Genomic DNA, 17,152 nt, shown 5'->3' with positions numbered 1-17,152 from the left:
AAAGCACAGAATTTCTTCACGACAAGTGAAAATGTTTAGTAAATTAAAAGTAGAAGAATGTTATCTGTGTGAAGTTAATGTGATGCTGGCCATGGGTGGAGGTATGAGCTGAAACCAGAGCATAGCACAAAAAAAGACAATACACTGGCAAAGTTTCATGTGCTGTTCCACAACATGATGGCAGGAACAGGCCGGAGGTTCAGTCCACGATCAGATCACCTGAATGGTATTCATACACTGACGCTCTCTTACAAGTTGGTTAAACAAGTGTCTTTGTTCAGTTACAATTTTTTTTTTTCCCATAAATCTTTTGCATTCCCTTTGGAATCTGTAGATAATTACTGCCTCAACATTTGGCATGTCCACTGCTATGCTTGTTAAGACCGGCGAGAAAGGACAAACCTCTCAGCACTGCAGAAAGGGTCAGGTCTGTTTTTAGCCCAAGCTGGTTTACACCCCAGGGTATACAGTATTTTGGGTTAGGAAATCGAAATAGCCAAGCCTAAGTAATAACCCTGGGTACAGAGTCCAACATGGTAGTACCTAAAATCAGGCGAGCCCAGGAACCGTGCATCCGGAAAGTATTCACAGCACTTCACTTTTTCCACTTTGTGTTATGTTACAGTCTTTTCCAAAATTTAGAAAATTAATTTTATCCCTTAAAATTCTACTCACAACACCCCATTTGGGGAAAAAAAAAATTTTTTCATGTTGTCATCATGAAAAAAGTTTTTTGCAAATTTATTACGTTCATCAAAGGACATAATAAAATCATTGGCGTTCATTTATTTGTGTGTCTGTTAGCAGGATTACAGAAAAACTACTGCACGGATTTTGATGAAAGTTTCACCACAGAGAGATATTAGGCCATGGAAGACTCCACTGGGACCTTCAAAGCAGCAGAAATGTTTCTGTTCCCCAGATTTGTGCCTCAATACAATCCTGTCTCAGAGGTCCACAGACAATTCCTTTGACTTCATGCTTGGTTTGTGCCCTGACATGCACTGTCAACTGTGGGACCTTTTATGTAGACAGGTATGTGCCTTTGCAAACCATGTCCAATCAACTGAATTGACCCCAGGTGGACTCCAATGAAGCTGTATAAACATCTCTGGAACCCCTGAGCTCAGTTTTGAGCTTCATGGCAAAGGCTGTGAATACTTATGTAGATGTGAATACTTGTTGTTTTTAATACATTTGACAGAAAGTACATTTGAGATGAAAGCCTAGATTTGATGTTTTGGTGAAAGAAACTTTTGTATTTCTTCATAATTGATGTAAATAAAGTCTAAGACATATTCAGTGACTTGGAAATGTTCATGTTTCCATCCTCTGACTTGTCTAAAGAAAATGCAATAAAGCTGATTGTTATTTACAGGTTTTATCAAGTTTTAGAGATTTGCTTTCAGTTTGAGTTTGAGGAAGATAATTTTCAAAATTATTATTATTTATTTATTTAATTTGTATTTCTTGTATTTAAAATGGCATAAACAAATTAAAATGTGAAATTCCAAGTGTTCCAATACTTTTGGAGGGCACAGTGCCCTAACCTTATGACGACTGCAAAATGAGTGTGGTATTATTACTGTTTTGTTTAAGAATGTTTAATTTTCACTGTTGCTGCACTTTGTGTCAAATCATAGTCATATATATCATATTGATATGAAAATTCAGTAAGGTATATCTTCTATTATACATTCCAAATCTAAGGTGGAACTCTACTAGTGTTTACTAAGGTACACTGAAATATCTTAAAAAAAAAAATTGAGAGAGTAGAGCCACTTAGGTGCCTGGTCTTGAGAACCAGGGACGGTAGGTTGAAAGGCTTTTTTATCCCATGTGAACTCTCCCTACCCACTTAAACGGCTCAAGAATATGGACAGTATATAAGTGATATTTACATGACAATTTATATGACAATATTGAGATACGATAATTTGGTCATATTGTACAGCGCTACTGTCAACTAGCTGAAAACTTTGAATATTAATTTACATCTACATTAAAAAATGCTTAAAGTGGCAGGGGGTTAAGAGGGCTGTAATTGGAGGGTCAGCTGAAAAGCAAAAAAAGAAAAATGCTTAAAAAGGTGGGGAGTATGGGGGCAGAGCCCCTCCAGAAGCTGAAAGGCAAAATAAGGAAAATGCTTAAAAAGGCGGGTGTCTGGGGGAGCTCCGCCTCCCAGACGCTGAAAGGTTTTAGTCACGTTAATGCTCCCAAGAACAATTTTACTGAAAAAAGTCTGAAGGACCTAAAGGACATGGTGAGATGGCAAGGAGCTTTTCCAGGGATGTGAGAGGCAAATAAAGAAAAATGCTTAAAAAGGGGGGGGGGGGGGGGGGGTCTGGGGGGAAGGGCTCCGCCCCCCCCAAAAGCTGAAAGGTTTCTGAGAATGCTAATGCTCCCCTGAAGCATTTACTCAAAATAAAGTTTGAAGGACCTAAATGATATGGTGAGATAATGATGAGCTTTGCTTATTCATGTCTGTGAAATATGCATATTAATAATAGCAATAATAATAATTATTATTCCATCGCGCTCATGGTACACTGTGTCCCAAACAGGACGTGCCAAATTTTGAGTAAAATGTTGACCACTTCCTGGATCGACCCTTGCTGGATTAACAGTAGATGAGATCTTGTGGAATCTCACGAGAATTCAGTGGCAAGTTCATACTGTAACAGGAAGTGCTAAATTTTGAGCCCAAAGTCATACAGGAAATGTCAAATGTTGAACACTTCCTGAGTTGACAGTATGGGGGATCTCGTGGGAATTCAGTGGCAAGTTGAGACTGAAACAGGAAATGCCAAATTTTGAGTCCACATTGAAACAGGAAATGTCAAATGTGTTTAACTTTGGAAAGTTTTTTTGTTTGTTTTTATTAATTCCTGCATAGATTTGATGTTTTTTTAATTAACCTGTTGTTTGGTATGTTGCTTTTGCTATTGTATTTAATCTGTAAGGTTTCTGTGTAAGTTTTTGTTTGCCTCATTAAATAAAAAAGGTCAAATGTTAAACACGTCCTGGATCTACACATCCTGGTTTGCCAATAGGCGACATCTCGTGGGAATTCAGTGGCAAGTTGAGACTGAAACAGGAAGTGCTAAATTTTGAGCCCATAGTTAAACAAAAAATGTCAAATGTTGAACACTTCCTGCCATGGGTGTAGCTGGATTGCACTGGACTCCGCTGAAATCTGATTGGACACCCCAGGTGCCACACAGATGATTGACATGTCACAGCACCACACGTCTGGTTGTAAAGAGCCATTTTGAAATCAGTGACACATATTAACTGCTAGGTCCCTCCTGTACTGTGTAGGCTCTCAGTTGTCCAGGTGGTTTCCATACTAGAGAAGCTTGAATCTTCGACTGGACTGGGTTGCTTGACGTGAGGACGTTTCGCTTCAAGCCACAGAAGCTTCCTCGGCTAAAACTCTTGCTCTGGTAGTCTGACTTATGTCTTGACTCTTGTAGAGAAGAATAAACCAGAAGCCAACAAAAGCTGGAGTTTTTAACCTAACGAGATCCCTCCTACAAAGAGGCCGACTGCTATAGGCTAGTGACTAAACAATAGCTCTAATTAGCACATATTGTGCACTCTCCAAAAGATGGGATGGAAGCCTCCCCTGACGACTGTCCTGATGACGTGAATGACTCATTATCATGAACAAAAGACTGAAACTGCTTTGATCTGAGTACCCCATTGTAAACAGGGGACAAAGCCTGTCTCAGGTACTGCTTTAATAAAAAGCATCTCAATCCTCTGCAAACAAAGAAAGAACAACCCCAAAAAGGAAAAAAAAAAAAAACCCATTTCCTTTAACACCATACTGATATGCTGGCAATATGACCCAAGTCATCCAGAGGCATACATCTTTAACTTATGGTTCAAAGTTATTTAAAATTACTGTCATGTCTGAAGTTGCATAAAGTAAAAATATCAGATATATGTTTTAGTTTTAAAGTAATGTGTTAATTTTTAAGGTTTTGTGAGCACATGCTCTGCCCTGCAGTGCTTTATGGGTAGGATGATGTAATCTCAGTACGTCATGACAGGACAAATGCATTTCAGACACTGTTCAGGTTCCAAGGACAACAGCATTAAACTCTAGTGCCTAAAACTCTCTTGTATATATTCTCTGCGTTTATAGACGTTGATTTTTTTAATTGCGTTTGTTAAATTCCATGCGTTTTAAATGTGAACAGACAGGGATTATCTAGAATTTGTTTTGAAAGCCTCTACTGCCATCTAGCATCTACTGGCCAGTAGTGTTCATGGCAGTGTCTGGGGACCAGTAGATGGCAGTGTTCTATTTATTTTGACCCCGGTTATGTCAGATATAAGACTTGTTCTCTCTGCGCCTTTTCATTCTGGTGATTGTGATGCTTTAGTTCTGTTTTTTCAGTTTTTTTTTTCTTTTAAATGAATGAAATAAATATTAAAGAAAGATGATTGTCAAATCAAATTTTTGCTTTGCAAATGGCTTTTTTTTTACAAATGAAGTTTAAAAACAAAACAATTGCATAATAATAATAATAACAATAATAACATTATTACAAGACAGCTCTGCAGTGTTTGCACAGGTAGAGTGCGAACGGTTAGATGCTGCTTGTAGCTTTCAGCAGCAGGATAACCTCATGACGGCCGACCACAATAATATATCAAGGTCTGATTCTCATTCGACCATACGATCAGCGATCAGGAGGTGGTCGTCAGATGTTGACCGCAGCTTGATACTCCATGAACACTACACGATGCAGGACGCACGATTAACCTGAAACTTGGTCCAAAAAATTCCTGCATGAAAAATCATCTTGCACAGTGTAAAGTATGTTTTACAACATCAAATGAATGTTGTAAAGAGAGAATGCAAAAAAATGAAAAAAGAATGCAAAAAAATTTGCAATGACACTTCCAGAGCTCCGTAAAAATGCCTGTTTTTACAAATAAAAAAATGGAATATTTTACAAAAGCACATTTAAACACCAACACACAACAGATGTCACATTAACGTGTTGGTTTACATAATGAATGACTGAACCAATCAGTGTTTAGCAGGCTCCTTTACCCAGAATCCTTTGCGATCTGTCTCTTTGTTACAAAACCCCAGAATTAGTGCATTATTCAACATTAAAAGATATATGTTATATTTTAACTTTGTACAAATGACAGAATTGACATTAATGGAGTTATTCTATCGGTATTGTTATTTATAAATCAAAACCATAAGTCAATATGACTTTATTTTTCAAGACCTCCGCATGACCGGACCTTTATAATTCATACAGGGTTGGTTTTATGACTGCTCTCGGAGAGCCTCTGTGTTGGGAGGGCTGTAATAAACAAGAGCTTCCAGCAGGACCCAAATGTTGAAAGAAAAAAGTGTGGTCTCATTGTTTGGGTTTCGGGGTGCTTCTGTCTGTGCTTGGAGCACTGCAGAGCTTCCAGCAGGGGCAGACTGTTGAAAGAAAAAAGTATGGTCTTATTGTTTGGGTCTGTTGTTATTTTTAATATTATTAGAAGCTATTAAATTTATTTTACTAGTAGTTGTAAATGTGCCAGAGATAATATTGGAATTTATCTGTTATTGGTTATCTGTAACTTCTGATAAATTTTTGGGTGGTTTATTGTTTTATCTTTATCGAAGATAACTTTTCAGTTATCTGATTATCTGTTATTGAAGTTAATTTTTTGGTTATCTGTGCCCATCACTGTTTTTAAGTCCTTCAAGTAACTCATGTCTTTTTAGAATTGCCCTTTGGGGATAGATAGTGATTTGAATTTTAATTTAATTGAATTTCTCCTTTAATTTGGGTTGTTTTATATATACATGTTTTTCCTGTGATTTTAGACTAATAAAACGAGCAGGCAGCAGGTCTTTTTGCTTATTTCCTATGTAAGATGCTGCCCAAGTGTTTCTCAATTGCCCTCAAAAGTATTGGAGCACTTGGTATTTCACACATTTAAATTTGTTAATGCCATTTCAAATACAAAAAGAATTTCTAAAATTATGCCTTAATCTCAAACTACACTCAACAAAAATATAAACGCAACACTTTTGGTTTTGCTCCCATTTTGTATGAGATGAACTCAAAAATCTAAATCTTTTTCCACATACACAATATCACCATTTCCCTCAAATATTGTTCACAAACCAGTCTAAATCTGTGATAGTGAGCACTTCTCCTTTGCTGAGATAATCCATCCCACCTCACAGGTGTGCCATATCAAGATGCTGATTAGACACCATGATTAGTGCACAGGTGTGCCTTAGACTGCCCACAATAAAAGTCCACTCTGAAAGGTGCAGTTTTATCACACAGCACAATGCCACAGATGTCGCAAGATTTGAGGGAGCGTGCAATTGGCATGCTGACAGCAGGAATGTCAACCAGAGCTGTTGCTCGTGTATTGAATGTTCATTTCTCTACCATAAGCCGTCTCCAAAGGCGTTTCAGAGAATTTGGCAGTACATCCAACCAGCCTCACAACCGCAGACCACGTGTAACCACACCAGCCCAGGACTTCCACATCCAGCATGTTCACCTCCAAGATCGTCTGAGACCAGCCACTTGGACAGCTGCTGAAACAATCGGTTTGCATAACCAAAGAATTTCTGCACAAACTGTCAGAAACCGTCTCAGGGAAGCTCATCTGCATGCTCGTCGTTCTCATCGGGGCCTCGACCTGACTCCACTTCGTTGTCGTAACCGACTTGAGTGGGCAAATGCTCACATTCGCTGGCGTTTGGCACGTTGGAGAGGTGTTCTCTTCACGGATGAGTCCCGGTTGACACTGTCCAGGGCAGATGGCAGACAGCGTGTGTGGCGTCGTGTGAGTGAGCGGTTTTCTGATGTCAATGTTGTGGATCGAGTGGCCCATGGTGGCGCTGGGGTTATGGTATGGGCAGGTGTCTGTTATGGACGAAGAACACAGGTGCATTTTATTGATGGCATTTTGAATGCACAGAGATACCGTGACGAGATCCTGAGGCCCATTGTTGTGCCATACATCCAAGAACATCACCTCATGTTGCAGCAGGATAATGCACGGCCCCATGTTGCAAGGATCTGTACACAATTCTTGGAAGCTGAAAATGTCCCAGTTCTTGCATGGCCGGCATACTCACCGGACATGTCACCCATTGAGCATGTTTGGGATGCTCTGGACCGGCGTATACGACAGCGTGTACCAGTTCCTGCCAATATCCAGCAACTTCGCACAGACATTGAAGAGGAGTGGACCAACATTCCACAGGCCACAATTGACAACCTGATCAACTCTATGTGAAGGAGATGTGTTGCACTGCATGAGGCAAATGGTGGTCACACCAGATACTGACTGGTATCCCCCCCCAATAAAACAAAACTGCACCTTTCAGAGTGGCCTTTTATTGTGGGCAGTCTAAGGCACACCTGTGCACTAATCATGGTGTCTAATCAGCATCTTGGTATGGCACACCTGTGAGGTGTGATGGATTATCTCAGCAAAGGAGAAGTGCTCACTATCACAGATTTACGAGGTCTATTAGAAAAGTATCCGACCTTATTATTTTTTTCAAAAAGCATATGGATTTGAATTACTGTGATTACATCAGACATGCTTGAACCCTCGGTTACGTCATTCGCCTGTGGGCAGTCTTTGAGTGAGGAGTGGCCCACCCTCTCGTCGTTTTTTTCATTGTTTAGGAATGGCTCAGAGACTGCTGCTTTGTTTGATCAAAATTTTTTCAAATCTGTAAGGCACAACTGAGTGGACACCATTCGATAAATTCAGCTGGTTTTCGGTAAAAATTTTAACGGCTGATGAGAGATTTTGGTCTGGTAGTGTCGCTTTAAGGATGGCCCACGGTGCCTGACGGCGATCTGCGCTTCGAGGCGGCAGCGTCTCGCCGTTTCAAGTTGAAAACTTCCACATTTCAGGCTCTGTTGAACCAGGAAGTCGTCAGAGAACAGAGAACTTTCAGAAGAAGTCGGCATGAGGAGTTTATTCGGACAGTCCATTGTTAACGGACATTTTGTAATGAAAGAACATGTGGGTAGAGTCGCATGTCGGGCCGGACCCGACCGTGGGGGGTCGCCACAGGAAAAACACCTCCTTTGGAAACCTTAACGGGCAAGTTGGAACATGCCCAAGCTGCTAAACAATTTCTCAAGTTACTCACTTGTTGAAAGCCATCAAAAGCCGCCTGAATTTTACAAATGGTTTTCAACACGGAGGTGTTTTTCCTGGTGCGGCGCACACAGATTTCCCGAGTCGTCACGGAAACGACTCGGCGAATTTGCGCGCACGTCTTTCATTAAAAAATGTCCTTAAACAGTGGAATGTCCGCATAAAGTCCTCATGCTGGCCTCTTCTGAATCTTCTCTGTTCTCTCACGACATCCTGGGTGAATTAAGCCTTAAATTAGGATGTTTTCAGGTTGAAACAGGCCGACGACGGCGCCTGGAAGTGCTGCAGGACGTCCTGCTCTGTGGGAAGTCCTTACACTGACAGAAACACCCCATAATCTCTCATCAGCCGTTAAACTTTTCACCAAAAACCATCTTAATTTCTCGAATAGTATCCACTCGGATATTCCTCACAGGTCCAGAAAAAATTTTGATAAAGCAATGCGCGCCGTCTCGAGCAGCGTGTGAAACAAAGGAATTCAGCCGAGAGGGCGGGACCACATCTCACTCAAGGCCTGCCTACAGGGAAATGATGTCACCGACACGCGTGAAAAAACTCACGCATGCGCACGAGTGTTCAAGCATGATTGGTGGAATCGCATGTCATTCAAATTCATATAGTTAAAAATAAATAAATAAAAGGGTCGGTTTATTGTCTAATAGACCTCGTAGACTGGTTTGTGAACAATATTTGAGGGAAATGGTGATATTGTGTATGTGGAAAAAGTTTTAGATCTTTGAGTTCATCTCATACAAAATGGGAGCAAAACCAAAAGTGTTACGTTTATATTTTTGTTGAGTGTAATAACAAATCTGTACAATTTGGTATAAATTTAATTAAAAATATAAAAAACAGCTTACTGATGATGGTGTAGAGGAGGATTTTCTTAAAAAGAACACCTGAAAGTTCAGTTAATTTGGCCATATTGTACAGCCCTATTACAACCCCTGGCAAAAATTATGGAATCACCGGCATCGGAGGATGTTCATTCAGTTGTTTAATTTTGTAGAAAAAAAGCAGATCACAGACATGACACAAAACTAAAGTCATTTCAAATGGCAACTTTCTGGCTTTAAGAAACACTGTAAGAAATTAGGAAAAAAAATTGTGGCAGTCAGTAACGGTTACTTTTTTAGACCAAGCAGAGGGAAAAAAATATGGAATCACTCAATTCTGAGGAAAAAATGATGGAATCATGAAAAACAAAAGAACGCTCCAACACATCACTAGTATTTTGTTGCACCACCTCTGGCTTTTATAACAGCTTGCAGTTTCTGAGGCATGGACGTAATGAGTGACAAACATTACTCTTCATCAATCTGGCTCCAACTTTCTCTGATTGCTGTTGCCAGATCAGCTTTGCAGGTTGGAGCCTTGCCATGGACCATTTTCTTCAACTTCCACCAAAGATTTTCAATTGGATTAAGATCCGGACTATTTGCAGGCCATGACATTGACCCTATGTGTCTTTTTGCAAGGAATGTTTTCACAGTTTCTGCTCTATGGCAAGATGCATTATCATCTTGAAAAATGATTTCATCATCCCCAAACATCCTTTCAATTGATGGGATAAGAAAAGTGTCCAAAATATCAATGTAAACTTGTGCATTTATTGATGATGTAATGACAGCCATCTGCCCAGTGCCATTACCTGACATGCAGCCCCATATCATCAATGATTGTGGAAATTTACATGTTCTCTTCAGGCAGTCATCTTTATAAATCTCATTGGAATGGCACCAAACAAAAGTTCCAGCATCATCACCTTGCCCAATGCAGATTTGAGATTCATCACTGAATATGACTTTCATCCAGTCATCCACAGTCCACGATTGCTTTTCCTTAGCCCATTGTAACCTTGTTTTTTTCTGTTTAGGTGTTAATGATGGCTTTCGTTTAGCTTTTCTGTATGTAAATCCTATTTCCTTTAGGTGGTTTCTTACAGTTCGGTCACAGACGTTGACTCCAGTTTCCTCCCATTCGTTCCTCATTTGTTTTGTTGTGCATTTTTGATTTTTGAGACATATTGCTTTAAGTTTTCTGTCTTGACGCTTTGATGTCTTCCTTGGTCTACCAGTATGTTTGCCTTTAACAACCTTCCCATGTTGTTTGTATTTGGTCCAGAGTTTTGACACAGCTGACTGTGAACAACCAACATATTTTGCAACATTGCGTGATGATTTACCCTCTTTTAAGAGTTTGATAATCCTCTCCTTTGTTTCAATTGACATCTCTCGTGTTGGAGCCATGATTCATGTCAGTCCACTTAGTGCAACAGCTCTCCAAGGTGTGATCACTCCTTTTTAGATGCAGACTAATGAGCAGATCTGATTTGATGCAGGTGTTAGTTTTGGGGATGAAAATTTACAGGGTGATTCCATAATTTTTTCCTCAGAATTAAGTGATTCCATATTTTTTTCCCGGTGATTCCATAATTTTTGCCAGGGGTTGTATTTGCTGCAAAATAGCTGAAAAATCTGAATATGAATTTACAGCTACATTTTAAGAAATGCTTAAAGTGGCAGGGGGTTAAAGGGATGTAGTTAGAGGGCCTGGGGTTGAAGCCATGCTAATGCTCCACAGAAGCATTTATGGGAAAAAAAAGTCTAAAGGACCGAAGTGAGAGGGTGAGGACTTTTTTCCAGGCATGTGAGACGCAAAAAAAGAAAATGCGGAAAATGGCATGTGGTTAAGAGGGGCATAGTTTGGGAGTCTGGGGGGTGAAACTGAAGTTTTTTAGCCATACTAATGCTGCCCAGAAGCATTTACTGAAAAAATCTGAAGGACCTAAATGACATGGTGAGATGCTAAAGAGCTTCACTCGTTCATGTCCGTGACATATACATATTAATAATAACAATAATTTACTACTAAAATTTTTAACCAGTATTACTCTCTGCCTTAATTTTACTACAGTTCTGTGTAATTGATAAGCCATGTAAAAATATCTTTATTTAGTTCAACAATTTTTCATAACTAAAGTGGGATGTGAAGCAATACCTTTTTTTAAGCAATATCTAATCTACAGCATAACTGGGTTTGTTTTGGGTTCCTGCTTTAAAATCAGGTCAGTTAGGGTTAGGGAAGCCATGAATATGAAAATGATTATGGGTCTTGTAATGATTATGGGGTTTGTAATCTTATCAAACAAACATGCAAGTTTTGACATCAATTTGGGAAGGAGTAAAGTCAAAGAAAAGGTGAAAAGGTGCAAGGAAAAAAAAAAAGTAAAAACAAACTAATACAACACACATTCACCAGGAAAGCTGGGTTCCTCAAAATGGATAAAATGGATATACAGTGAGGGAAAAGTATTTGAACACGCTGCAATTTTGCAAGTTCTCCCACTTAGAAACCATGGAGGGGTCTGAAATTTTCATCTTAAGTGCACGTCCACTGTGACAGACATAATCTAAAAAAAAAAAAAAAAAAAAATCTGGAAATCACAATGTATGATTTTTTAATAATTCATTTGTATGTTACTGCTGCAAATAAGTGTTTGACCCCCTACCAACCAGCAAGAATTCTGGCTCACACAGACCTATTAATTTTTCTTTAAGAAGCCCTCTTATTCTGCACTCTTTACCTGTATTATTTGCACCTGTTTGAACTTGTTACCTGTATAAAAGACACCTGTTCACACACTCAGTCAATCACACTCCAACCTGTCCACCATAGCAAAGACCAAAGAGCTGTCTAAGGACACCAGGGACAAAACTGTAGACCTGCACAAGGCTGGGATGAACTACAGGACAACAGGCAAGCAGCTTGGTAGACGACAACAACTGTTATGATTATTTATTAGAAAGTGGAAGAAACACAAGATGACTTGTCAATCTCCCTCGGTCTGGGATTCCATGCAAGATCTCACTTTGTGGGGAAAGGATGATTCTGAGAAAGCTCAGAAATGCACAGGAGGACCTGGTCAATGACCTGAAGAGAGCTGGGGCCACAGTCACAAAAATTACATTAGTAACACATGATGCTGTCATGGTTTAAAATCCTGCAGGGCAGCAAGGTCCCCCTGCTCAAACCAGCACATGTCCAGGCCCGTTTGAAGTTCACCAGTGACCATCTGGATGATCCAGAGGAGGCATGGGAGAAGGTCATGTGGTCAGATGAGACCAGAATAGAGCTTTTTGGAATCAAACCCACTTACCATGTTTAGAGGATGAGAACAACCCCAAGAAAACCATCCCAGCCGTGAAGCATGGGGGTGGAAACATCATACTCTGGGGGTGCTCTTCTGCAAAGGGGACAGGACGACTGCATCGTATTGAAGGGAGGATGGATGGGGTCATGTATTGTGAGATTTTGGCAAACAACCTCCTTCCCTCAGTAAGAGCATTGAAGATGGGTCATGGCTGGGTCTTCCAGCATGACAATGACCTCAAACACACATCCAGGGCAACTAAGGAGGGGCTCTGTAAGAAGCATTTCAAGGTCCTGGAGTGGCCTGGCCAGTCTCCAGACCTGAACTCGTCATGACGCCGCATGATGCAACTCCATGGTGGTCCAGTGTCAATTGGGCTTAAGAGTCATGGGGGATGGAGTGTTATGTGTCGGACGCAGCTCGGAGAACCGACCAGCGTTTGAAGGACCCAGTATGAAATAAGCAGAGCACGGTACAAAGGCTAACTGCATTTAATACATAACGGTGATACAAAAAACAACAAAAGAAAGTGCGGTCTGGCGTGGTGCGCTCCCAGCAGCGCTAACGGTCCGGAGCCAGAAGCTGTTCGGACCCAAGGACCCCGCCGACACCCCCCAGGTGGCCGCAACAAACCGAGTCTGTGAAAGAAGGAACCATTATGTGAGTCCACACTCTACACACAGAGAGAACACTTAAAGGTGTACAAACAGCAAACACTTCCTGGCTTGATTACTAATCAGCTTCCCAACCTGCAGGCATGGAACATCCAGTTCACAAAACTCCACTGCAGTGGAAGCCGATACATGACTAACATACAGCTCAATATAAAAAGGTGTGAGGGACACCACATTTACTGACTGTATAAATGTTAGTCACAAAATCTAACGTACCTCAGGAAGTGTGCTGACGAGCGTGAGACCTCACCCCCTCCTCTTTCACAGACCGTGCATCAAACCCTGGACGTTCTCTACATCCACTGATGATGAGATGGCTCCCGAGACGACGATCTCACCCGTCTGGTCACAAGGTCGGGTCTCTGGCAAATACACACTGTATACTCCAGTCTTAAATGCCACCATGTTCCAATCCATATAGATGCACCTCAGCTGTGAGTCCTGACGAGCCGCAGGTGATCAGGGTGAGGTCCTGATAACCTCAGCAACACAGCCACTCAGTCCCAAATGCAAGCCACCTGGAAGGAAAAACAAAAGACAGAAACACACAAACGACCACACAAACCTGGCCCAGGAGAAACACCCCCCTCCAGGGACCATGGCTGGAAACCGCATCTGCATTCGTCTTCCAATAGAATGGTTGATGTCCTCTCCTCTGGCTGCATCCTTGCCTTTGTTTCAGTCAGTCACTTAGCACAGGTGTGGCCAGGAGTTCTTAAACCTGTGCGGTCAGCCTTTATCCAACCATGTGCGGTCATTAGTCATAAAACAAAAAAGACAAACACAAACAACCAAACCACCCCCCCCCCCCCCTCCCCAGGGGTCCATCCTATCAAACCCCGGGATGAGGAGAAAAGAAAAACCCCAAACTTAAGCTTACAAATAAAAGCGCTAAAACACCACCCCCCAAACGACATGTAGGGACCAACACCCCCCCAGAGGACTTCTCGCCAGCTCCAGGAGTAATAACCACAGCCGAGGTCCCTCTGGGATCCAACGTCACCCACGGGGACTCCCAGCGCCTCCCAGAGGACCACTCGTCAACCCCAGGAGACACCTCCCCTCACGACCAACGGACCCAGCCCCGGCCGTCTATGGCTAGATGGACCCACAGCCCTTCCCCCCCCAGAGGACACCACAGTCAAACCCTGAGGGCGGAAACTGGGGGGAAAACACCCCCCCCCCCCCAGGTGCAGAGGTTACCTGGGAAACGCCCAGCATAACCACACTGCACCACTCCAGCAACGCCGACACTACGGCTCACACGGCTGGAGCCAGAGGAGAAGAGAGGGAACAAAAAGAAAATACCCCAAACCCCCCCCTCCCCTCCCGGGTGCAGAGGTTACCTGGGAAACGCCCAGCATAACCACACTGCACCACTACAGCAACGCCGACACTACGGCTCACACGGCTGGAGCCAGAGGAGAAGAGAGGGAACAAAAAGAAAATACCCCAAACCCCCCCCTCCCCTCCCGGGTGCAGAGGTTACCTGGGAAACGCCCAGCACAACCTAACTGCACCACTCCAGCAACGCCGACACTACGGCTCACACGGCTGGAGTCAGAGGAGAAGAGAGGGCATAACAAAAAAAGAAAGAAAAAACAACAACCCAAATACCCCCCCCCCCCATGACCCCCCAGGGGACTGTCCCATCAAACCCTCGGAGGTGAAACTGAAAAAAAAATAAATAAATAAAAAGAAAGACTAACAGACTGACATAAGGTTGCTCGGGTCCTTTTTTTTTTTTTTTTTTTTGGCAGAACTGCAGGGTCACGACCCCAGACACTAAATAGTGAAAAACAAAAAATAAAATCCCACACAAAAACCAACTCAAAAAACACCCACACAAAATGAACTAACACAAAACAAATATATACCGTTAAGCTCAAACAAATCGAACACACCTGTTCTAACTTAAGAGCTTAACGGTAATGTGACTAAGTCACCAAAAGAGGGAGCCAAAGTGCTAAAAATGAAAAAAAAAAACCCTTTGGTGACAGAAAACAAACGAGCTGCATCTCCGTGCGCAGCTGTGTGCAACACACAACCAAAATGTGCTCAACTAAATAACGCCGGAGGTGATACAACAGACGCAGTAGTTATCTTTATCGGGGAAACGGGGCTACACTGTACACAGGAAGCTCAGCGACCCGTGCCACAGAGCTCCGCCGTGCTCGTTGCCACCCATTACAGACACACTCTTGCAGCTCCCGTTTAAACCTCTTATCCGGTCGGAGCGTGACGCGAAGCCGTCGCCAGTCACACTCCACCACGACCCACGGATAAGGCACACACAGGAACACGGCTGCAAGAGAGCACGAATCAGTATTCAGTAATGGGTTCTCAAACACGCACCATCCGGGCGGAGAGCACCCGCAACTGATCCGGATAACTTCTGAACGTCTGCTGCCGCCTTCCCGGCGCGTTACCGTCTCTGCTACCGCTGGGTCCGTGATGTTTGGCCAGAGACTACTGTTATGTGTCGGACGCAGCTCGGAGAACCGACCAGCGTTTGAAGGACCCAGTATGAAATAAGCAGAGGCTAACTGAATTTAATAACTTCAACAACTTCAACTTTTTTTCTTATATAGCGCCAAATCACAACAAACAGTTGCCCCAAGGCGCTCCATATTGTAAGGCAAGGCCATACAATAATTATGAAAAACCCCAACGGTCAAAACGACCCCCTATGAGCAAGCACTTGGCCACAGTGGGAAGGAAAAACTCCCTTTTAACAGGAAGAAACCTCCAGCAGAACCAGGCTCAGGGAGGGGCAGTCTTCTGCTGAGACTGGTTGGGGCTGAGGGAAAGAACCAGGAAAAAGACATGCCGAGAAGGGGGGCAGAGATCGATCACTAATGATTAAATGCAGAGTGATGCATACGGAGCAAAAAGAGAAAGAAACAGTGCATCATGGGAACCCCCCCACAGTCTACGTCTAAAGCAGCATAACCAAGGGATGGTCCAGGGTCACCCGATCCAGCCCTAACTATAAGCCTTAGCGAAAAGGAAAGTTTTAAGCCTAATCTTAAAAGTAGAGAGGGTATCTGTCTCCCTGATCTGAATTGGGAGCTGGTTCCACAGGAGAGGAGCCTGAAAGCTGAAGGCTCTGCCTCCCATTCTACTCTTACAAACCCTAGGAACTACAAGTAAGCCCGCAGTCTGAGAGCGAAGCGCTCTAATGGGGTAATATGGTACTACGAGGTCCCTAAGATAAGATGGGACCTGATTATTCAAAACCTTATAAGTAAGAAGAAGAATTTTAAATTCTATTCTAGAATTAACAGGAAGCCAATGAAGAGAGGCCAACACGGGTGAGATATGCTCTCTCCTGCTAGTCCCCGTCAGTACTCTAGCTGCAGCATTCTGAACCAACTGAAGGCTTTACATAACAGTGATACAAAAAATAACAAAAGAAAGTGCGGTCTGGCGTGGTGCGCTCCCAGCAGCGCTAACGGTCCGGAGCCAGAAGCTGTTCGGACCCAAGGACCCCGCCGACACCCTCCAGGTGGCCGCAACAAACCGAGTCTGTGAAAGAAGGAACCATTATGTGAGTCCACACTCTACACACAGAGAGAACACTTAAAGGTGTACAAACAGCAAACACTTCCTGGCTTGATTACTAATCGGCTTCCACTGCAGTGGAGTTTTGTGAACTGGATGTTCCATGCCTGCAGGTTGGGAAGCTGATTAGTAATCAAGCCAGGAAGTGTTTGCTGTTTGTACACCTTTAAGTGTTCTCTCTGTGTGTAGAGTGTGGACTCACATAATGGTTCCTTCTTTCACAGACTCAGTTTGTTGCGGCCACCTGGAGGGTGTCGGCGGGGTCCTTGGGTCCGAACAGCTTCTGGCTCCGGACCGTTAGCGCTGCTGGGAGCGCACCACGCCAGACCGCACTTTCTTTTGTTATTTTTTGTATCACTGTTATGTATTAAATTCAGTTAGCCTTTGTACCGTGCTCTGCTTATTTCATACTGGGTCCTTCAAACGCTGGTCGGTTCTCCGAGCTGCGTCCGACACATAACATGGAGCCCATCCCAGCAGTCACAGGGTGTGAGGAATTATGTCGGTTTGTTCTTTATATTATAATTTATATTTTTCCAATGTGCTCACTTAAATAAACCTTTAAAAGATGGACCTTAACTTTAAA

The sequence above is a fragment of the Thalassophryne amazonica genome, chromosome 3 (genome assembly GCF_902500255.1).
Source record: "Thalassophryne amazonica chromosome 3, fThaAma1.1, whole genome shotgun sequence".
NCBI lineage: Eukaryota > Metazoa > Chordata > Actinopteri > Batrachoidiformes > Batrachoididae > Thalassophryne > Thalassophryne amazonica.
Note: the sequence above shows the minus strand (reverse complement) of the source record.